This window comes from Mus musculus, chromosome 7 (assembly GCF_000001635.26).
Source record: "Mus musculus strain C57BL/6J chromosome 7, GRCm38.p6 C57BL/6J".
Classification (NCBI taxonomy): domain Eukaryota; kingdom Metazoa; phylum Chordata; class Mammalia; order Rodentia; family Muridae; genus Mus; species Mus musculus.
The window spans coordinates 8077936-8101097 of record NC_000073.6 but is presented as its reverse complement, the minus strand read 5'-3'; the positions used below and the strand labels follow the sequence as shown (position 1 = coordinate 8101097).

The following is a 23162-nucleotide window of genomic DNA, read 5'->3' as shown; positions in this document are numbered from 1 at the left end:
AACAAAAACAACCACTTCCCTCAGTCAGTCTTCATGGAAATATGATCATTAGCACTGTCCCTTTAAAGAACACATTCTTCATTAACATCCACATTTTACTTATTGAAAATTCGTGGAAGATGGCATTGTTTCAAAGAAAGATTTGATATTCACACTACAGTTTAAAGAATTCTACGCAAATTTATTCTTTTTTATTTATTTTTTATTTTTTAATTAGATATTTACTTTATTTGCATTTCAAATGCTATCCCAAAAGGCTACACTTCCCCCGCCCTGCTCCCCAACCCACCCACTCCTGCTTCCTGACCCTGGCATTTTCCTCTACTAGGGAATATAATCTTCATAAGACCAAGAGCCTCTCCTCCCAATGATGGCCGAGTAGGCCAACTTCTGCTAAATATGCAGCTAAAGACTTGAGGTCTGTGGGTACTGGTTAGTTCATATAGTTGTTCCTACTATTGGGTTGCAGACCCCTTTAGTTCCTTGGGTACATTCTCTAGTTCCTCCATTGGGGGCCCTATGTTCCATCCAATAGATGACACTGAGCATCCACTTCTGGATTTGCCAGGTACTGGTAGAGCCTCACAAGAGACAGGTATATCAGGGTCCTGTCAGAAACTGTTGCTAGCATAGGCAATAGTGTCTTATAAAAATTTATAAAAATTTACTGTCTTATATGATATACATAAATAGTTAATATAAAATTTATATAAATATATACTTCTATAATTATAATATATGATATATAAAATTATAATATACAAATAATATAAAAATATATAAATGTATAAAGTCATATATACAATATATATACTAAAGTCTTATATAATATATATATTCACATTTAATATAAAATAATGTGAATATATAATTACATAATTATAATATATACCCTATTTAAAGTATAATATGGAAATAATATTAATATATAATATATAAATATATGTTTATATGTATAATAAATAGTGTCTTATAAAAACATAAAAAACACTTAAACTTGTAGTAGAGAATGTGGGGAAAAACCTCAAGGATATGGGTCCAGAGGGAAAATTCCTGAACAGAACAGCAGTGGCTTATGCTGTAACATCAAAAATTGACAAATGAGACCTCATAAAACTGCAAAGCTTCTGTTAGGCAAAGTATGTTAGTAAGACAAAACATCAACAAACAGATTGGGTGTCAGAGACCATCCCGTGAGAAAGTGAGCCCTTCACAATCTCCCTAACAGACCAAATGGCCTTGTACTAAGAGCTGGTTATCAACCCCCTTCCTCCCTATTCCTTTCTTGGCACCTGAGGCTGTAAAAGCTAAATTATAGTCCCCTCTTTCCTATCTCTTCCTGAGTTCCCCTGCCATCCAAGGACATGAGTTACACCTGAGCCCAGCCTGACCCCCAAGGCTGTCAAGGAGGATCTATGTTCCAGAGATAAGATGCAGAGTGCCCACTGCCTGGCGCCTGACTTCGGCCCCCATGTCAGCAGTTGCCCACTTCTTTGTTATTTGTATAATTCTCCCTCGACCCCTCCCATATTCCCTGTGATGTATGCTTTAAAAAGAAGGCACCTCAGCATAATAGACCTCGATAGGTATCCTTCCTGGTCTCCTGCTCTTCTTTTTCTTCCTCCCATTTCCTTCCAGGTTTGCAGTCCCCCTCACACCCACAAATAACTGAATCCCGCGGGACAGGATAATTGGGAAAAGATCTTTACCAATCCTATACCTGATAGGGGAATAATATCCAATATATATAAAGAATTCAAGAAGCTATAGTCCAGAAAACCAAATAACCCCATTTAAAAATGGAGTACAGACAGAGCTAAACAAAGAATTCTCAACTGAAGAAAACCAAATGAATGAAAAGCACGTAAAAAAATGTTCAACATCCTTAATCACCAGGGAAATGCAAATCAAAATAACCCTGAGATTCCACCTCACACCAGTCAGAATGGCTAAGATCAAAAATTCAGGTGACACCAGATGCTGGCGAGGATGTGGTAAAAGAGGAACACTCTTCCATTGCTGGTGAGATTGAGAGCTGATACAACCACTCTGGAAATCAGTATGGTTGTTCCTCAGAAAATTCGCAGACATAGTGCTATCAGAGGATCCATCAATACCTCCCCTGGGCATTTACCCAGAAGACTTACCAACTTGTAATAAGGAAACATGCTCCACTATGTTCATAGCAGCCTTATTTATAATAGCATTGGATTTAGGATTGGTAAAGATCTTTACCCAATCTTTTTTTTTTTTTTTTTTTTTTTTTTTTTGCTGTTTTGTCTTACTGACATACTTTGCCTAACACATGCTTTGCAATTTTATGAGATTAATTCTCAATCTTATAGCACAAACCATTTCTGTTGTTCGGGATTTTCCCCCTGTGCAAATATCTTCGAGACTCTTCTCTACTTTCTCGTCTATAAGGTCATTGTCTCTGATTTTATGTGTAGTTCCTTGATCCACTTAGACTTGATTTTTGTACAAAGAGATAAAAATGGATTAATTCACATTCTTCTACATGACAACTGCCAGTTGTACCAGTGCCATTTGTTCAAAATGATGTCTTATTTTAACTGGATGATTGTAGCTCCTTTGTTAAAGATTAAGTAACCATAGATGTGTGAGTTCATTTCTGTGCCTTCAATTCTATTCCACTGATCTATCTGTCTGTCGCTGTACCAGTACCATGCAGTTTTTCATCACATTTTCTCTGTAGTACAGCTTGAGGTCACTCATGGTGATTCCAACAGAGGTTCTTTTATAGTTGAAAGTAGTTTTATCTATCATCATTTTTTGGTTGTTTTTGTTTTGTTTTTGTTATTCCAGATGAATTTGCAATTGCCCTTTCTAACTCTGAAGAATTGAGTTGGAACTTGATGTTTATTGCATTGAACCTGTAAATTGCTATTGACAAGATGGCCATTTTTAGTATATCAATCCTGCCAATTCATGAACATGGAAGATCTCCATCTTCTGAGATCATCTTTGATTTAATCTTCACATACTTGAAGTTCTTATCATGCAGATCTTGAGTTCCTTAAGTAGAGTCACAGAAAGGTATTTTATATTATTTGTGACTATTTTGAAGGGTGTTGTTTGCCTACTTTGTTTCTCAGCCTATTTATCTTTTGTGTAGAAAAGGCCACTGATTTGTTTGAGTTAATTATAGATCTAGCTACTTCACTGAAATTGTTTATCAGCTTTAGGAGTTCTCCAGTTGAATTTTGGGGGTCACTTATAAATGCAATCATATCTTCTGCAAACAGTGATATTTTGACTTCCTCCTTTCCAAATTGTACCCTTTTAATATCCTTTTAGAGAGTCTCTCCTTACAAACAGCTAATTTACATGAGAGTTTCTGTCTTACTTAAGGTTTCCATTCCTCCGAAGATACATCATGACAAAGGGAAGTCTTATAAATAGGAAACAATTAATCCTGGCTGGCTTATACTTTCAGAGGTTCAGTCCATTATCATTATGGTAGGGAGCATGGCAGCATCCAAGAACTCATAGTGCTATAATAAGATCTGAGTGCTCCACATTTTGATGCAAAGGCAGCAGCAGGATAGTCTCTTTTTCAGGCAGCTAGGAAGAGGGTCTCTTCTGCACTTTAGTGTAGATTGAGCACAGGCTCTCAATGCCACAGTGACACATTTTTGTCAACAAAGCCACACCTATTCTAACAACTACATGACTCCAAATAGTGTCACTCAGTGTGGACTAAGCATTCAAACACATAAGTGTATGGGGTGAAACCTATTCAAACCATTATAGTGTCTTTGCATTTAAAGCAACCTATGATTAAAATAAAGGCTCTGAATAACCAAAGACCACCCAGACCCTCCCTCATATGTGCAGGCTGATATAGCTGTTATATTGTCCTCAATCCTCAGTGAGGCACTGTGTGCTTTCAAACAAGGCAACAAACTCTTCCTTGCTATCCTAAGGAATATGGGGATTAAAAAATATTACCCCTCCTCCAAAAGAAGTATTAATGTGTCAAACTCATTCTTACCTGTCATGAACTTGGTGAGAGAAAAAGATAAATAAAAAGAAAAGGGCATGACTGCTCTTAGATATGGTGGAGGGAAAGTTTTATTGTAGATATGAGAGAGAGAATAGCCAGAGGCAGACACATCTGGGAGAGTGCAGTGTGAATATAACCCTGAGCAGCAGGGTCCCTCCATAGGGGTAGGAGGTCATTCTTCCTCTCTGTAGGCTGAGAAGGCACAAATAGGCTACTCTAACTGCTTGGCTTATCTTCCTTTTTTCCAAAGCGATGGCCATGAAGGACTGCCATACCACCAATAGCTAGGTCTCCTAGAAATAGTCACTCCTGAATCCACCAGTCAGAACTACATAGCACAGGAGTTCACACCAGTGGAAGAAGTCCTTTTCTCCAGGTCTTTTTCTTCGCTCCTCTTCTCTCAAACCCTGTTACAGGATATTTGATTACTGTACAAAGAAAACCTACTTGTTCACAAAATATAGAAGGCTTAAATAGATGTCAGGTGCAGTAAGGTGTGTCCTGAAGAGATGAAGTTTGAGTGTGCCTCTAAATGTCTCCATAGATAAAAATGCTAAAGAACAGAAATTGTTTTTGGAGGTGTCTTATGTTCTTTGCTCATGACTCAAGCCAAAGTCAGCTGGATGGGCTTGAAGGTGAAAGGGTTTGGCTCTACTGAGTTGGCTTGTAGCCCCCACTAGGAAGGTAACATGGTTCAGCCTGCCAAAGGGTGGAGGGCAGGAGCTAGAGACTTTGCTAGCAATTGGACTTTTGGGAGCTCTCTTGCTCTCTCTTTTGGCCTGGAATCCAAGTAAAAAATAGGAGTTCTCTCTCTGGGCTTGCAGGAACCAAATAGAAAAAGCTGGTAGGACATAGGTGAGACAGTATTCTAGAAAAGGGAGCTAAGGTGTCCTCTTGGGTTTGGAGTAGCTCAAGAGAACAGTAGACTAGCTGCATAGAGTGATATAGATAGAATGAGATTTTTAAAAAGCCAGCCGTTTAATTATAAAATCAGGCTTTAAAATGGATATTTTGTATATAGTTAAGAAAATAAAGTTACCTTACTGAGCTTGCAGGTGTTTAACTTCAGCTCCCTACTCCTGTGTCTTTATGGGTATAAATATTAAACAAATGCAAAACGATAAATAGTCAAAGGCCAACTAAAACAAACAAACACAATTTTTATTTTACCATTTAATTTTATTTTCTATATACGAGTGTCAGCTTGCATATATGCATAAGCATCGAATATATGGAGTATTTATGGAGGACAGAAAAAGGCATCAGATGCCATGGAATAAGAGTGACAAATGGTGTGTGCCACAAGGGGAAACTGAACCTGGGTCCTCTGGAAGAGCAGCAAGTGGAACTGGGTTTGGGTGTGGTGGTGAACACCTTTAATTCCTGCATTCTTAAGGCAGAGGCAAAAAGAAAAAAAAGTAAAGAAATGAAATGACTAAGCTGGATGTGGCAGCTTATCTCTTTAACACAAACACCCAAGCTAGGTATGGCAGCTCACCTCTGTACCACAAGCACCTAAGCTGGGTGTGGCAACTCACTTCTATACCACTAGCACCATGGAATCTCTCTCTCTCACACATACACACACACACACACACACACACACACACAATCCCAATCAAATGTCAAACAACTAAACCCAACCAGGTCTGAATTCAATGCTAACAGAGTTCCATGGACAGCCAGGGAGGGCTACATGGAGAGATCCTGCCTCAAACAACAACAAAAACAACACAACTTCAATCAAAAATACAATGACGGTCAGAAGACATAACACTCTAGCACGTTGGTTCTCAACATGTGGATCATGATCTCTTAGGGGATATGTAAGACCATCAGGAAACACAGATATTTACACTAAGATTCATGACAGTAGTGAAACTACAGTTATGAGGTAGAAATGATCATTTATGGCTGGGGGTCACCATAACAAGAGGAACTGTGATAAAGGGTCCTAGGATTAGAAAGAGTGAGCACCACTAGTCTTGCACATGGTTGCCTAAAGTAGAAATTCAGCATAAGTGATATGATAAGGGGGAAAGCAGCTACATAAATGTAATCATCTGAATCGACATGGTAGGTGAAAAAAAGTGATTTTTCCAAATTGTACTCTGACTTGCATAAGTGTAGGGACATACACACGTACACACCTTTTTTGGGTAAGTAAGAACTCATGAATTTATTGTCTTCATTACAAAATCAGCATAGAACTAGATCACTGTGCATTGGTGTTTGCTACATCTCTGTCTGCATCTGTCTCTTTGTCTCTCTCTGTCTCTCAGTCACTCTGGTTGGTTTGTTTTTTGTTTGCTTTTTGAGACAGGGTTTCTCTTTGTAGCTCTGGCTGTCCTGAAACTCACTCTGTAGTCCAGGCTGACATTGAACTCCATCATCTGCCTGACATGTGTGCCACTGCCACATGGCTGCAAACACCATCTTTATAAGAGTAAAATTAATAAATAAAATGGGACTGTAAGACTGGATCACTATCAGGGACATCAGCCCTCTGCCTGGGCTTAGGACCCACACACCAGGGTGCTGCAACAACCAGGTAAGCTAAGGATTCTCTGCTACCCCATCCAGCATCAACAGGCCAGCAGACAGGGATGTCCAGAGCGGCACATGAATAGGGGCGTTTGTACCCAAGGCTTAGACCAGTTATACTGTGGTGGTGCAGACTTCAGACCTGTATCAGTTCCGGGGGGAAAACCTTTTCTCCTCCCTCTCCCTCTCCCTCCCCCCCTCCCCTCCCCCTCCCCCTCCCCCCCTCCCCCTCTCTTCTTTCTTTCTTTCCTTTGAGTCAGAGTTTCTCTGTGTAGCCTTGGCTGCACTAGATGGTAGATCAAGCTAGCCACAAACTCAGATATCCACTAGGATTATATGTATGCACTAACACCTCCCTCCACACTTCCTGCCCTTCTGCACACAGTGGGTTCTGGTTAAGGTAGTTCAGACAGCTTTGCCATGGATACCAGGGCAGTTGCAGAGATGGACAGTGGAGAAGCAGTGTTAAGGAGTTAACAGGACTCCCTGCAGACTAAATACGGTTACATATACTCTAGTGTTACCTTCCCCCCCCCCCCCGCCCCCGGGAAGCTGCTGCTCGAGTCTTTCCTTCTGAAGTGAAGTGCATCCTCAGTGCCACACCAAAGTCATTTTCTGGGCTGAATCCTGTTATGCATCTCCAAATTTCTCTTAGCATGGGGATGGACAATAGAAAAGTTATTCGTGATGACCTCCTGTCTGATGTTTATAACTGAGAAGAGTTTGAATTCTTGAGATCAGTGGTGAAAGAATACTCGATTCCAAATATGTCTTTTTTTTTTATTCCTCTATGGTAATTTCCTAAGTTTTCTTTGCAAGAAGACCTGTCAAGTATCATTCCCACAAAGACCTACAACCTGTTGGGTCTTAAATCCAAGGCAAAAATGTTGAACTAAAGTGTCCATTAACATATCAAACTGGACAGTGGCCTCAGCATCCCTCTGTCCCTGGCTGGCATGCCTCCCCCCACCCCCCAGCCACCACACTGCCCAAACTCCCCAGTCCAGGTGATCCCCTGGGCTTTCCTCCTTCCAGCTACTCTGACCACTATATAACTCAGCCACTTTTAGCTGTGCTAGTCTCTTGGCTCAGGCGGTCCTTCTTGGTTGGAGTCCCCTCTTTCTCTTTTCAGATCTCCTCTCCTCACATGGCCCAGCTTAGGGTAATGTTCACTCTGTAAGGTTCCCAGAGGTTTTCTGTCTGGTCTGGAACTCACTGTGACAGGCTAGTTTCTAATCCCAAACATCAACTTACCTCTGCCAGCAGTTCTGTAATTCAGGAGTGTTTCAGCAAGCCCGGCTTTTGTAGCTCAAGGAAATATTGACACATCTATAATCACAACACTCTCCCTAACAGATTGAGTGTAAGGCTCCATCTGGGGAGGTGTGTCCACTTCCTGGCGCTTGATCACGTCTGAACTACATTGTCCAGAAGACATTGCACCGAGAATAGCCAATGAAAATAGGCGCGATAGTGACGACAAAAGGACGCTGGGCGGGACTTTCGGCTTTGCGTGCAGGAGGTTCTTTGAAACTTTCTGGATCTGTCAGTCTGGTTCACAGAAAACTGGTTTTATCAGTATTGGTCATGGCAGGAAAATGGTAGAGTTGAGGCGTTTTTCCTCCGTCACGGAGACAGAGCTGAGGTTTTCGACAGCCCGTGTGATCTAATCCAAGCTTCGAGGAGGGATGGCCACGTCCCAGGGCCTGGCTGGCCACTGGAGCCTGATGGTGATTGTGGAGGCTGCTGGTGGAGCCCTGCCCCAGGTGAGTGCCTAGTGATCGCCCAACTACCTGAGTTCTGGAGCACTGAGATCTGGGTCAGGAGCCAACAGGGTAGACTCCCATGTCCCCGACTGTAGGGCACCGGTGGACGAAATTATTGTAGTTTTGTTTTTGTTTGTTTTGGTTTGGTTTTGGTTTTATTTTTTGTTTTTGGTTTTGGTTTTGGTTTTGGTTTTGTTTTTGTTTTGATTTTTGGTTTTTTTGTTGTTGTTTTGTTTTGTTTTTTGTTTTTTGTTTTTTGTTTTTTTTAATTTTGTTTTGTTTTGTTTTGTTTTTTGACATCTGTCTGCTAGATTGCTAGAACCAAACCCTCTGACTCAATGTCTGGTGGACTGTACCTCTCAAGGCTTGTGGAAGGGCATGAGCTCTGACAAAGAGCCCTGGAGTGACCTCTACTGGCATTACATGAGGGAAAGGGCTCAGTGAACCTAAGGACCTGACTTTTGTTTAGAGAGACTCTGGTGGCCAAGAAGATTTGAACAGGTGAGAGATTCCATCTAGTCAGTTTCCTAGCTTGGGGTGGGGGTAATATGGGTGTAGGCAGAGACCTATGAATCCTTGGGTAAATCCTGTGCACTCATGTTCAAGTTGGAATGCAAGCTGTAGCAGGGGTGGGGGAGTTGTAGGGTGGGTGATGGTGGTGTTCAGATCTTTGATGGAGTTATTTTATTCTCTCTGTATGCCCCTCTTCCCCACCTCCTTTCCACCTCCACTGTCCCCCAGGGGGCCTGGTGGGTTCCTGCTATCCCTCCCTCCCTCTCCCTTTTCCACACTCCCCTCTTCCTTCACCCCTCTGCCTATTCCTTTGCCCCTCTCCGTCTCCCTCTCCCTCTCCCTCCCCCTCCCCGTCCCCCTCCACCTCCCCCTCTCCCTCTCCCTCTCCATCTTCCTCTCCCTCTCCCTCTCCCCTCATCCCTCCTTCTCCCTCAGACTGGGCCTCTCTATGTAGTCATGGATGTCCAGTCTCTCTATGTATCAGGGTGTCTTCAAACTCAGAGAGATTCTTCTATCTCTATTTCACAAGTGATGAGATTAAAGCACCTTTTGTTATATTTTTACTTTATTCATTTACTTTTGATCTTGGCTCAAACTCACTGTTTACACCACACTGGCCTCAAATTCACAGAGATTTGCCTTCTTGTGAGTTAGGGTCTCCTTTGGGTAAGGGCTGCCAACTGAACACTGGTTCATGGTGGAAGTGCCCTAATTAGAGCCAACCTCTCCTACATTTCCAATGAGTTTTAAAAACTCAGCCATCAAGACATGCTGCTGTGCTAAGCATAGCTGTGAGGGAAAATTAAATTAAAAATAAATTTTATTTTTTAAAAAATATTACTAAATTACACTAGTAATAACAATTAATAATATTACTAATTTTTAAGTATTACTGAAAGGTTTTACAACTCTGTAATTGCATTCAGTATTTGAGTAAAGTCTGCCTTGTTATTAGCTATACTCCCTCTCCCCATTGACACTCCCCATGACTCTAGCTGACCTATATACATCGTGTTGGCCTCAGATGCACAAAAGTCTGCTTGCTTCTGCCTTGCAAATGTTGTGTAAAGGCTAATTAATTCCAAAGTCTTAATTCAATGTGGGAAGACAAAACAACATTTTGAAATCATATGTACCCATTTGTGAAACTTTTGAAAGAAGCATTAGTCATGTGCTCAGGAAGAGCCTGTACCAAATACTTGACACACAGGACTGAGTTTGAGACTGTGATTCTCTTTTGTTTGTTTTTTTAAAGATTTATTTATTTTATGTATATGAGTACATGGTTGCTATCTTCAGACACACCAAAAGAGGGTAATCTCTCCAGCCCTATTAGTCTCTTTTTGGAATAGGAAGGTATGTTAGTTTTAATGGGAACAGTTCCCATAGGCTTAGATATTTCAATGCTCGGTCCCTAGGGTGTGGAACTGTTTGAGAAGAATTGGAAGGATTAGGAGGTAAGGTATTGTTGGAGGAAGGGCTTGGCTGGGAGTGAACCTTGAGGTTTCAGAAGCCCACGCCTAATCCAGTGCAAGTGTGTGTGTGTGTGTGTGTGTGTGTGTGTGTGTGTGTGTGTGTGTGTGGCTACTGCCTGTAGATCAGAATGTAAAGTCTTCAGGTATTGCCATGGTCCCATGCCTCTCTTCTCCCTACCAAGCTAATCCTAGATGAACACTCTGAAACTGTTAGCCAGCACCCAGTTAAATGCTTTTTTTTAATTGTAAGAATTGCCTTGGCCATGGTGTCTCTTCATGGCAATAAAACAGTAAATTTTATCCTCAGGTAACAAACAGAAGAGATTGATTCTTTGTCCAAGGTCACCCAGTAAGAGAGACCATTAAGGGATTGAGAGCAGTGGGTACCTGACTGCATGTAAGACAGAGGACTTGGGTGAACCTTTGGGATACCAACACTCTTGCTTATTACTCACAACCTTGTTTTTCTACAGGTTTCCCAGTATTCAGTGAAACATGCTAACCAGAAAGAAGTAAGTGGAGGGTGCCCAGGAATCACACTCCTGACTTAACACATAAGTGACCTCAGGGACTGTGGTGTCCTGGGACTCTGTGCTGGAATTGTCTCTGTCCTGACACTGGATTTCCCTGGCACATGCTCAGAATGAAAGGTCCCCACGTCCACAGCAGGGATTACATGGACAGGTTTCCCTTTATGGTAACCATTGGCTGAAGATTCAAAGGTCTTAAAGCTCCAATGATGACATTAGACCAGGCCTGGAAGTGAGATGGGTTGGGGATGATTAGAAATGCTCAGGCATGCATGAGATCAGCTGGCTTTAGTGGAAGATAGGAATTGTAGTAGCACAACAGTTGAGGGCTAAGTCTGCATACTGAGTGTGAATGGAAGCTCAGTGTGAAGACTGAAGTGTGTCCTGAGATCTTGTACATATGGCTTCCTGGCCTTTGTGCCAGGGACAGAGTGGACAACAGTGCCCCAAATGTAGTCTGTGTGAAACAGAAGATTGGGAGGAATCCATGTTAGTGTCTGGTTGGAAGGAGTCCATGTGAATTCTATGATTGAAAGGAGGGACATTCTTCTAGCTTGGATTGACTCCAGCTGTGATGGTTTCAATGAACTCACCCTCCAGAAAGTCATAGACTTGCATACTTGTTCCTTATTGGTGGAACACTTTAGAGATAATAATGATGTATAGCCTTGTTGGAGGAGGTGTGTCCCTGGGGGTGGGCTTGTAGGTCTCGAAAGCTCTTTCCATTCCCAGTTAACTCTCTCTCCCTGGTACTGTACTATGGATCAGGATGTAAGCTCTCAGCAAATGTTCCAATGCTGTGTGTGCCTGTATTCATCCTCCCTGACATGGAGGTTACAGATTGACCCTCTGAGGTGTAAGCCCCAATAAACTCCTTGTTATCATAAGTTGCCTTGGTCATGGTGTCTCTTCACAGTAATAGAAAAGTAATTAAGCCACTATGTCAACTTAACTCATGTTGCTGAGTGATGAGCACAGTAGTCGGAGGGAACATGAAACTGGCTATCAATAGAATAGGTTCACAGCCTGGTATACTCTGAGGTAGAAAGCTAAGTGGGAATGACTTAAGGGTACCAGGAATCCCTGACAAGGAGGATTCATATAAATTCAACTTTCTCCATTATTCAGGACTGTTTATCCTTTGAGGATGTGGCTGTGGACTTCTCCTGGGAGGAATGGACACTGCTTGATGACTCTCAAAGGATGCTGCACCAGACTTTGATGTCAGAAATATGAACACTCATGTCTTTACTTGTAAGACCCTGTCCTGCCATCATTTCAGAGCATGTCTAGGCTTTCCTTTGTTTTTTGGTTTTTGGTTTTTGGTTTTGTTTTTTTTTGTTTTTGTTTTTTTGGAGGGGGGGATTGTGTTTTTTTGTTTTTGTTTGTTTGTTTGTTTGTTTGTTTTTTAGAGAGAGCTGTATCTTTCTCAAAGCTGGCCTGTGAATACTAAATCTTTCCCCCACAGTCTTAGAGTATAAAATACAGGTTAGGAACCAAGTCAAGTTTCACAACAGCTCTGTTTCTCTCAATTGCAGCAAAGGCACACAGGAATCAATTTGGGGTTAGGAATTTTTGGGGTGTAGTTTGAGACATCAGTCTATCTTTACAATCCTAGCTGTGCTGGATGTGCTATGTAGACCTGGCTGTCCTCTGACTTGCCAAGGTCTTCTTGCTCTGTCTATTGAGTGTTGTAATTAATGGACTTCACAAACACATCTGGCCTGGTGTCAGGAGTCTTGACACTGACAGCTACCCTGTGACCTGATGACACTCTAAATATTTGGGATCTTTGTGACTCAAGTACTTCTGGTGACATGCCTTATGTTTGAATGTAACTGGAATTTGGCACTGGTAAGTTCATTTTATTATTTTATTTTATTTTATTTTACTTTATTTTATATTTTTGCAAGGCACCCTTAACAGAATTACTCTCACTAGGCTTTATTCTTATCTACTGTATGGTGTACATAACTTAATACAAAACTGTCATTTTTTCTATCATGTCCTTTAGGACTTATACCTTCTGGGATCCGTGACATGACTCAGCTGGAGTCTTGGGGAGAGCCCTCTGTGCCTGCATTGAGATTCCTGACTCCAGGTATGTTATAGGTACATAGAGTGTGGTGGTTTTATTGATGTTTGGAGGTATTAATTCTGAACCAGAACTGTCCCTTGGGCATCAGTCTTGAATGTTTTGCCTGTTGCCTTGCAACCCTGTGATACACAGCTGTTCCTGTATTGTGATGGTGTGCACTGTAAATGTAACTCTTATTTGCCTGATGTAATTGTCATCTGAGAGGCAGTGATTTTCTAACTGGTAAGCAAGGCCTAGTCTTGGAAGTTTCTAGCCTATGTGCAATCTAATCAAGGACTAGAGTGGTTTCAACCCCCTAGACTTACTATTGAATAACCTCACCTGTTCTACCTTATTTCTGAACACTGGCAGGATGGTCAACTCAGCTATTTTGGCTCAAACTCCTTCGATTCAAACTGGCTTCTTTTACTGTGTGACTGAATTGCTCTATTTGGTCTCAAAGTAACTCAAGCAATCTGTACTAATCTTCTGGCTTCTCATTCTCTGGTTCATTCTGTCTTCACCTCTATCTAGTTTGTTCTCTCTGCAACCTGCCTGTCAAAATGTTCAGGTCAAAACTTCATCTGAACACTCTGTCTGCTCTGACTTAGACTCACTTTCCTGTCTTATCGCTGATTCATTTAGTCAAATATTTCTCTGATTTATCACTTTGCCTGACTCTCAATTAGATGTCACTTTCCACCATGGCTGCTTTATCTACGAAATAGCTTTAGTTGGTAGAACAATGTTTTGGATTAAATGTGTGTACTATAGGAATGCCAGTATTCCAACCAGAGGAGCACGTTGGATTACAATTCATCTACCATGCACTTTACCTTGGTGGTACTTAAATTCAGGTTCTTTAGGTACCATGCCATATAGCTCTACACAGCCTTCTGCACTGTGTCTTGAATCCCCAGCAATTGAAGCTTGCAGAAAGCTATTGGTGAGGAAAGAGTTTGTTACCGTAAATAGCATGCCTCCCTTTTACTTATTCCATGCTTGTGTTCTTGCTGCTCCTAAGGTCCATAGAACATAAGATATTGACAAATTCAGCATGGTATTGGACCCTAGCCCCTTTGTTCTGTGAGAAACCTCAGATCACCATTACTAATAGATGATGTATCTCTGTCTGTCTGTCTGTTTGTCATTTGATAGTCTACATGCCACTCATCAGGATTTCTCTGTGTCCAGGTTGTTGGATCAAAGTGGAGAGTGAAATGTCACCCTTTGAGCAGAGTCTGTCTGCAGAAGGTGCCAGTCCATCCACGCTGCAGCAGCACATGCTGTGCTGTGCTGTGCTGAGACACCCTTGCTAAGCATGGACAATGTGATGATCCTCCAGACCTCCTAGGGTCTTCTAAAGCATCAAGTGACTTACACTATTGGGGATACCCCCACAAACACTGAGAGTAGAGAGGCCATTCAGAGTGAGAAGAACTGCATACGCAGCGACAGTGGCAAAACTTTTACTAGCACATCCCACCTCAATCGACACCGGAAGATACACACTGGAGAAAAGCCTTTTCAGTGCAGGGAGTGTGGGATGTCCTTCAGCCAAAAAGCCTTTCTTATTAAGCATTTCAGAATTCACACCGCAGAGAAGCCATTCAGGTACAGTGAGTGTTGCAAAACCTTCAAGCACAACTGCTACCTTGTTGCTCATCAGTGAGTTCACACAGGAGTGACACTGTTACATGGGCTAAATGTGGCAAGTCATACATGAACAGATCCAGCCTTTTATATCATTATTGGGTCCATACTGGAGAAAATCCATAGAAGTATACTATAGTAGTTTGAATAGGTTTGGCCCTATAGATTCATGTGTTTGAATGCTTGGCCCATAGGGAGTGACACTATTAGGTGATGTGGCCTTCTTAGAATAGGTGTGGCATTCTTGCAGAAAGTGTGTCACTGTGGGGATGGGCTTTGAGGTTCAGTGCTCAAGCTCCACCCAGTGTGGGAGAGTCTCTTCCTGGCTGCCTTTAGATCAGGATATAAAACCTCTACTCCACAGCACCGTGTCTGCCTGCATGCAGCCATGGTTCCTGCCAAGATGGTAATGGATTGACCTTCTGAAAATGTAAGCCAGACCCAATTAAATGTTTTCCTTTATAAGAGTTACCTTTTCAAAGTTTTCAAAGTTCCTTTCAAAGCAATAAAAACACTAACTAAGACATGATATCAAATGCATAAATAATATAAGGAAAATTCCAGCCATGTTTATCATGTCCAAGCTCATATAAGGGAAAGGAAATTTAAAAATCATGAATCTTGAAAGTGTTAAAAAACGAAACTCATCTCATCAATGACCAACAAACTTCATAGTAGAGGAAAGGATTTTATGTGTAGTGTGTGGGGGATGCAGCCTCATTTAACATCAGGGATTTTATGCAGCAAAGCATCATGAGTGCACAGAATGTGGCAAAGTGTTTTGCTGCAGGACTGGCACCACACTAAATAGAGTATATGTATTGAGTGCAATGAACATGGGAAATTGTTTCCATGATCTACCCTATCTACACAAAAGGATATTCACTGGACAAAAGTCAAGAGTGCTTCAGATGTGCGGAGCGTTCACCCACACTTGCATCATATTTAACTGAAGAAGCCACAGTGCAGACATGCATCATGAACCCACTGAATCTGGGGAAGACTTTGAACAAAGTTTGTTCTTACTAGCAACACAGACACAACCCAGATAGGTTTGTGAATGCAAACATAGAGAAAGCTTCAACCATTGACCAAGCTTGTTGAGCCTTAGGAGTGAATGTGAGTCTGAGCAAAGAAGTTCTGAGAGTGGCTTTTGTGAGGAAGCAAGTCATTGAAAATTACTCATCAAAGAAGAACATGGATCAAGATGAGGATTAGTGCCATCTTATTCCTAAGAAGTTAATGCTTTCTGGGGACTTAGCAAGAGGAAGCTGTGTTCTTGGCTGCACTGCACCAGTATTGAGTGGAGTCTTCATGTGGCTGACTTTGAATGGGGGAGGAAGAGAGTGACCTCAGTTTAAATAAGACATATATATTTATTGTTGTTTGTTCTATTGGTTGCCATTTTTCCCTCACTGAATATTGCAGTCCATGGGATAAATGATCATTTACTATAAAGTCTTCATAACTATTGTGTCACTACTTTTGTTGGGGACCAGCTCTGTGTAGCACCCTGTATCTATGTTTCCTTTTTTGTTTATATACAGTCTTACCATGTTGGTTTGTCTCACTTGTTTCTCTGTGTGTCTCAAGTTGTCGTAGAACTCAGAGACCTTCCCTATTCTGGGTTCTGAATGCTGGTATTAAGGACAAGCCCCTCTGGGAGATCTAAAGAAACTGGTGCCTTCCTGTCTTAGCCAGTGCCCTGAGTAGATTTCAGGTGCTAGCTCTGCACCCAACCACACAACACCCAGAGGATGCTGGACTCCCAGGTGTTCTAACACACCCATGATCATAGGATTACAGGTTCTTAGGAGTTTGATCATGCCAGGATTTCAGGATCCTAGAGGCACCTTGACTCCCAGGCTCTCTTACACACAGAATTTCAGAATCAATGGATCACAGAGACATCAGGACTCTGAGGAGCTCTGATACAACCAGAAAAACAAGATGGACAAGCTCCAGTCAGAGACATTGAGTGCATGTAGCACTAGAGATACACAGATGGAGAGAGGCAAGATCAAGAACACAAGCATCAGAAACCAAGGTTACTTGGCACCATCAGAACCCAGTTTTCCCATTATAGCAAGTCCTGGATACCACATCACACCAGAACTATACAAAGATTCAATAAACCCAAGAGCTGGTTCAATGAGAAAAATCAACAAGATAGATAAACCCTTAGCCAGAGTGACAAGAGGACATGGAGACAGTATCCAAATTAATAAAATAAGAACTGAAAGGGGAGACATAACAACAGAAACCATGGAAATCCTAAAAATTATTAGATCCTAATACAAAAGCCTATACCCATCAAAACTGGAAAATCTGGATGAAATGGACAATTTTCTAGGCACATAGCAGGTACCAAAGTTAAATAAGGGTCAGATAAACCATCTAAACAGTCCCATAACTTCTAAAGTAATAGAAGCAATCATTAATAGTTTCCCAACTGAAAGAGCCTGGGACCAAACTCTGTTTAGTGCAGAGTTCTATCAGACTTTCTAAGAAGAGTAATACCAATTCTGTTCTAACTATTTCACAAAATAGAAACAGAAGGACACTACTCAATTCATTCTATGAAGCAACAATTATACTTATCCCCAAACCTTACAAAGATGCAACAAAACAATATAACTTCAGACCAATTTCCCTTGTGAATATTGATGCAAAAATACTGAATAAAATTCTCAGAGTGTAAGAACATAACAAAACAATCAACCATCATGATGAAGTAGGTTTTTTCCCAGGAATGAAGGGATTGTTCAATATACAGAAATCAAAGTAACCCACTATATAAATAAAAGCAAAGAAAAAAACCCCACATGATCATCTCATTCAATGCTGAGAAAGCATTTGACAGAACTCAACATCCCTTCATGCTAAAAGTCTTGGAAAGATCAGGAGTTCAAGACCCATACCTAAACATAATAAAAGCAAAATATAACAAACCAGAAGACAACAACAAACTAAATGGAGAGAACCTTGGAACAATCCCACTAAAATCATAGACTAGACGAGGCAGCCCACTCTTTTCCTACCTATTCAATATAGTACTTGAAATCCAAGCCAGAGCAATTTGATAACAAAAGGAGGTGAAAGGGAAAAAATTGGAGAGGAAGAAGTCAAAATATCAGTATATGGAGATGATATGATAGTATACTTAAGGGACCCCAAAATCCCACCAGAGAACTCTAAACCTGAATAACAACTTCAACAATGTGGCTGGATGTAAGATCAACTCAAACAAATCATAGACTTCCACTACTTAAAGGATAAACAGGCTGAGAAAGAAATTAGGAAAATGATATCCTTCACAATAGTCACAAATACTATAAAATACCTTGATGTGGCTCTAACCAAGGAAGTGAAAGATATGTATGACAAGCACTTCAAGTCTCTGAAGAAAGAAATCAAAGAAGATCTCAGCAGTTGGAAAGATCTCCCATGCCTATGAATTGGCAGGACTAATAAAGTAAAAATGGCCATCTTGCCAAAAGCAATCTACAGTTTCAATGCAATCCCCACCAAAATTCCAACTTAATTCTTCATAGAGTTAGAAAGAGCAATTTGCAAATTCATCTGGAATAACTAAAAAATGCAGGATCTAGAAAAAATATTCTCAGCAATAAAAGAACTTCTGTGTCATGTCTGCTCTAGACCAGCAAGAATGACAGGACACAGTTGGGTTTTTCTCAACAGCCTTTATTACAGGAATGCCTTGATGCTTCTACAGGGACCCCGGGTGCACAGGGAGCCCTGCTTATATGCACCCCAGCACAGGAGAATACTCCTTGGCCCCCTGGGATTGGTCAGTCTGCCAGCACCCAATTTGCATGCACCCGCTCAGGAGGGGTTGGCGCCAAATTCGAATTGACACCTGCGCAGTGGTGTTGTTTATGACAATGGCAACGGGAAACTGGCGCCATCTTGGAGTTGGCTTCCCACATCTCCCCCTTTTTTGTTTAGTGATGCTGGACTAGGTCTGGGTAAATCTGTCCATCGGCCATGGCTCCTGTTTTAAGTTGATCTTCTAGTGTCACAGCCTTACCTGTCATAGGGTAGCCCTATCGCCTCTAGGCCCCGTGTCTTAGGTTGGTCTGTGCATGAGGAAAGTTGCCTGTCTCTGGATACCATGGATCTGTGTGACTACAATTGCCAAATGACCTAGGGCGAACTCTTAGTTTTTCAAAGAGGCCAGCCAAATATTGGGAGATGCGCCATCTTCAATTGCCAACAGAGCTTGGTACACCACTGCTTTATGTAGAGCATGCTCTCTTTTTAGTCGACACAATGACCAGATGCAGAAGACACAACCCAGGAGGACCACTGCCCCCCCCCAGGCCAACATTTTCCCCCATTCCTTAAAATATGGGAAGGCAATGGTGATCCAGGAGGTGAAGTCCTCCAAGGTGACTGGGTCCAGTCGAGTGCCATTGAGTTTGGCAATCTAAAAACTGGAAAGGTTAATCCTATTTCTTTCCACACCTCTGGGCAGAAGGAGGTACCTGGTCTAACAGCCCTAGTGGACCTTTTTTCCTGTGTAATCAGGGTTGTAAGGTGGAACTGTTGGCACTTTCGGTTTTGTTCTTTTATTAGCTGATGCTCCCCTTTTCATTAGCTTGGTTCTATATGACCAATCCGGGTCATATCTTTCCCTCTCATACCAAGCTGCCTCTTTCTCTAGGTCAGCTTCCTCATCTTTGCTAAGCTCCGAGTCACTGGAAGTGGAGCTTGATAAACTTAAATCCTTTAAAGATTTAAATATCTTCTCTATTTCCTTTTCTTCATCACTGATTCCTTTTATTTTTTCCTCCCTTTTCTTTTCCTTTTTCTTTTTCGCCCTTTTTTGTTCTCTTGCTCATACGCTCTTTGTCCTCTTCTGACATGCTTTCTTGTTGTTCCATAAGAATTTTCTGACCTGTACAGAAAACGAAATAACAAGGATAAGAGCTACCCACACTGGGTCTATGGGCAAGAAAAAACATATCCCCCTTAAACACGGGGATCAATTTGGGAGACTTACTGGTACTGCCGTTCCCCAGCTGAAGAATTCTGAATCCACAAGATCCTCGGGTCCTCATATGGGCTACCATATGTTGCATCTGCTCTCGACCAGCAAGAACGACATGACACAGTTGGATTCTGTTCAACAGCCTTTATTGCAGGAACGCCTCGATGCTTCTATGGGGACCCTGGTCACCCAGGGAGCCCTGCTTATATGCACCCCAGCACAGGAGAAGGCTCCGTGGCCCCCTGGAATTGGTCAGTCTGCCAGCACCCAATTTGCATGCAGTGCAAATTTGCAGTGGTGTTGTTTATAAAAACAGCAACCAGAAACTGGTGCCATCTTGGAGTTGGCTTCCCACACTTCTGGGGGAATCACCATTCCTGACCTTAAGCTGTACAACAGAGCAATTGTGATAAAAACTGCATGGTACTGGTATAGCAACATAGAGGTAGATCAATGGAATAGAACTGAAGATGCAGAAATGAACCCACATATCTATGGTCACTTAATCTTTGACAATAAGGTAAAACCATCCAGTGGAAATAAGACAGCATTTTCAACCAAAGGTGATGGATCAACTAGTGGTTAGCATGTAGGGAATGGTATATACAATATAGGGCAATGCTTGTATGTTAGGTAAACTCCTTTATGAGAAAGGCCCACCTTATGAGTCTGCTTGGGGGGCAAAGTAATTATGAAACAGAGAGTGATAGTGCAGGAAGACTATGACATTTTTCACTTTGGGAATCTCTCACAACACCTTGGGATAAAGGTGAAGTTAGGAAAGTTCAGCCGATATTTTCCACATGGTGAATATTTTCACTTATATGTAGACATGTTCAAGTTGGCTACAGCAAAGAGAAAGGTGAGTGTGTACTAACTTATTGATTTATAATACACAGCAGTAAACACTGTCAAGTGGATACACATTAACATATTGAAATGAAAAAAATACTTTAACATCAAGAAACAATTTCTAAGTTCCTATATTATGTTTATTTTGACATTTTCCCCAATTCTTTGAAGATTCAAACATGCATAAAATATACCTATGTCATATCAGAACTATTTTCTGAAATTTAATGAATACAAACTGTTCTTCATCACTGTTTGATATTTTTTCCTTTAAATTAAACAAAATATTTTTCACTTTGTTGCTGTTATTACACAGTAATCTATTCCCTTACCTTAAACCACTGAAACAGGTGTTGGTAAGAGAGAGACCAATGTTACAATTAGGAAACGCTATGAGCCATAATTGCTAACCCTTGTCATTTTACCCAAAAATGTTTTCCCACAAAACAAACGGATACATACCACGTTCAATAATGAACACAATTATAAAAATTCATATTCACATAAACATGACTTTTTAAAAAATTGAAGAACCCAGTCATATTTTTAATTAAGATGAACAGAATTTCAAAGGAACTGCACTAAAACATCAAACAAAGAAATACCTATTAACACACCTCAAGTACAGCAATAATAGCAACCAGACAAAAGCAACAAGTAATTTTCAGTTATAAGTGAACACTTTTGTTAAAATTCTGTAAATAAAATCAAAGACAACAATGCTGGCTTAAATTTTTTAAGAAACTCCTTAGTTGCCTGCAGAAGGTGGGGAGACACATTCACATACAAGAGGAGAGCATTTCTTTATTTTAAAAATGAGTAAAGCATAATGTTTAGTAAGAGGAGAAAGGATATTTGAGAACAATAAAAATTTGAGAAAATTTGAGATAGATATTTATAGAATAATTCTTGACAAAAACACCTACCCACCCAAAAAAGAGAGGAAAAAAAAAAACAGAACACAAAACAGAAAATTCATTCTCTGACAACAGAGATAATTTTTTTGAATTGAGAGTTCTTTTTTATTTATTGAAAATAGCATGTTACTCTCACAAAATATATCCTACCTACAGTTTCCTTTCCTTCTACTGGGATATGACCAATTCTCAGTTTTACTTGCAATATATCATAATTAATACTCTTATTTCCCTCCCAACAGCTTTTTCCATCAGATACATTTTCTCTTACTCATTAGGAAATAACAGGATTCTATGGGAAAATAACAAAGTAAAACAAAATTAAAAAAAATTAAGACATCATAATAGGGCAAAATTTTCATAACATATAAGGGTATCTTCATGGAACACTCCATATTCAGGGTCACTACACATAGATTGATCGTTTTCAACAATATTAAACCGGTGTCTGCAAGTTCCACTGTTTTTCATAAACAGTCTTTCATGCTTTGCCATGCTTATTTATTCAAGGTTTTATTTCTTATCTGTAATTTAAGGACATATTTTTTCCTATTTCAAATTTCTTCCAATACTAACTTGCTTTTCTGTTGCTTTAAATAAACTATGATAATAAGTAAAGTAAGTAGGAAGGAAAGATTTGATATATGGCTTATATACACTCATGAAAAGACAAGTGTGGATATTGGGAAACGGGCATTAAAGCATAGATATTAAAGAACAGATAGGGTGTTTTCACGAGGAATTGAAACCAGGAAAGTGGATAACATTTGAAATGTAAATAAAGAAAATATCCAAAAAAATAAAAAAGATGGAAAACAAGAATACTACTTACTGGATCTGCTACCCATAGTGAGATGGACACACCTGTATCAATTACCAATTAATAAAAAGCTTCAAACTCATAAGGACAGGATAGTGTTGGGTAAAAAAAAAGCCTCAATTAAATTTCCCTATGTCTGTTTAAAATACTTAGTGCCAAAATGAAAATAAAAAAGTAAAAACATCAGGTTGCAATCTCTGTATTTTTTGCACAAAGTTCACTAGCAGCTCTTTTTCCTCAATTACTAGACATTCATAAATTATCCAAAATTTCCTCAATGTCTTTCCAATATTCACAGCTGGCCATTAAACACTGGACAATATAAAATGTCTACCAGTTGGAATACATAAAATAAGCTTATTAAACTTTTAATGGGCTTATACAAAACATAAAAGAATATCTAAAAGTCATTATCAGTATGTGTCTCATTTTCTTCTCAGATGCCATCCTCTGTGTGCAGTGCAGATTGTGGTCCTGGATTCAGAATATCCTAGAAAGTCAGAGTGGCAACCTACTGTTTCATTTTCAGCCTCTGCCCTTAAATTGAAATTTTTAATGAGACAAGTAAGTGTTATCTGCTCTGATAAATCCTGCAAATATATAAATATATAAATATATAAATATATATATATATATATATATATAAATATATATATATATATATATATATATATATATATATATATATATATTTATATATATTTCTCTTTTACCACACTGGAATGATGAAGTCAAATAAAAGGCAATTTTTTCTCCTAAAATCTTTTTTATTAGGTATTTATCACATTTATATTTCCAGTGCTATCCCAAAAGTACCCCACACATTCCCCCACCCACCCACTCCCACTTCTTGGCCCTGGCTTTCCCCTGTACTAGTGCAAATAAAGTTTACAAGACCAATGGGCCTCTCTTTCCACTGATGGCCAACTAGGCCATCGTCGGATACATATGCAGCTAGAGACACAAGCTCCAGG

The 23162-nt window shown here is 40.3% G+C and overlaps 1 long non-coding RNA gene across 4 annotated transcripts; it reads left to right on the top strand.

Moving 5' to 3' along the window:
* Positions 1-8043: 8043 nt before the first annotated feature.
* 2810047C21Rik1 lies at positions 8044-22778 on the top strand. 4 transcript variants are annotated; one of them, XR_881816.2, is made up of 6 exons: positions 8044-8337; positions 8649-8838; positions 10799-10837; positions 11984-12109; positions 12870-12956; positions 14127-16152. It is a non-coding gene; the product is annotated as an RIKEN cDNA 2810047C21 gene 1 (long non-coding RNA). The 4 variants fall into 4 exon arrangements; XR_003946719.1 differs by lacking the exons at positions 8649-8838; positions 14127-16152 and adding an exon at positions 22629-22778; XR_881815.3 differs by lacking the exon at positions 8649-8838 and having other exon boundaries at positions 8045-8337.
* Positions 22779-23162: the final 384 nt, after the last annotated feature.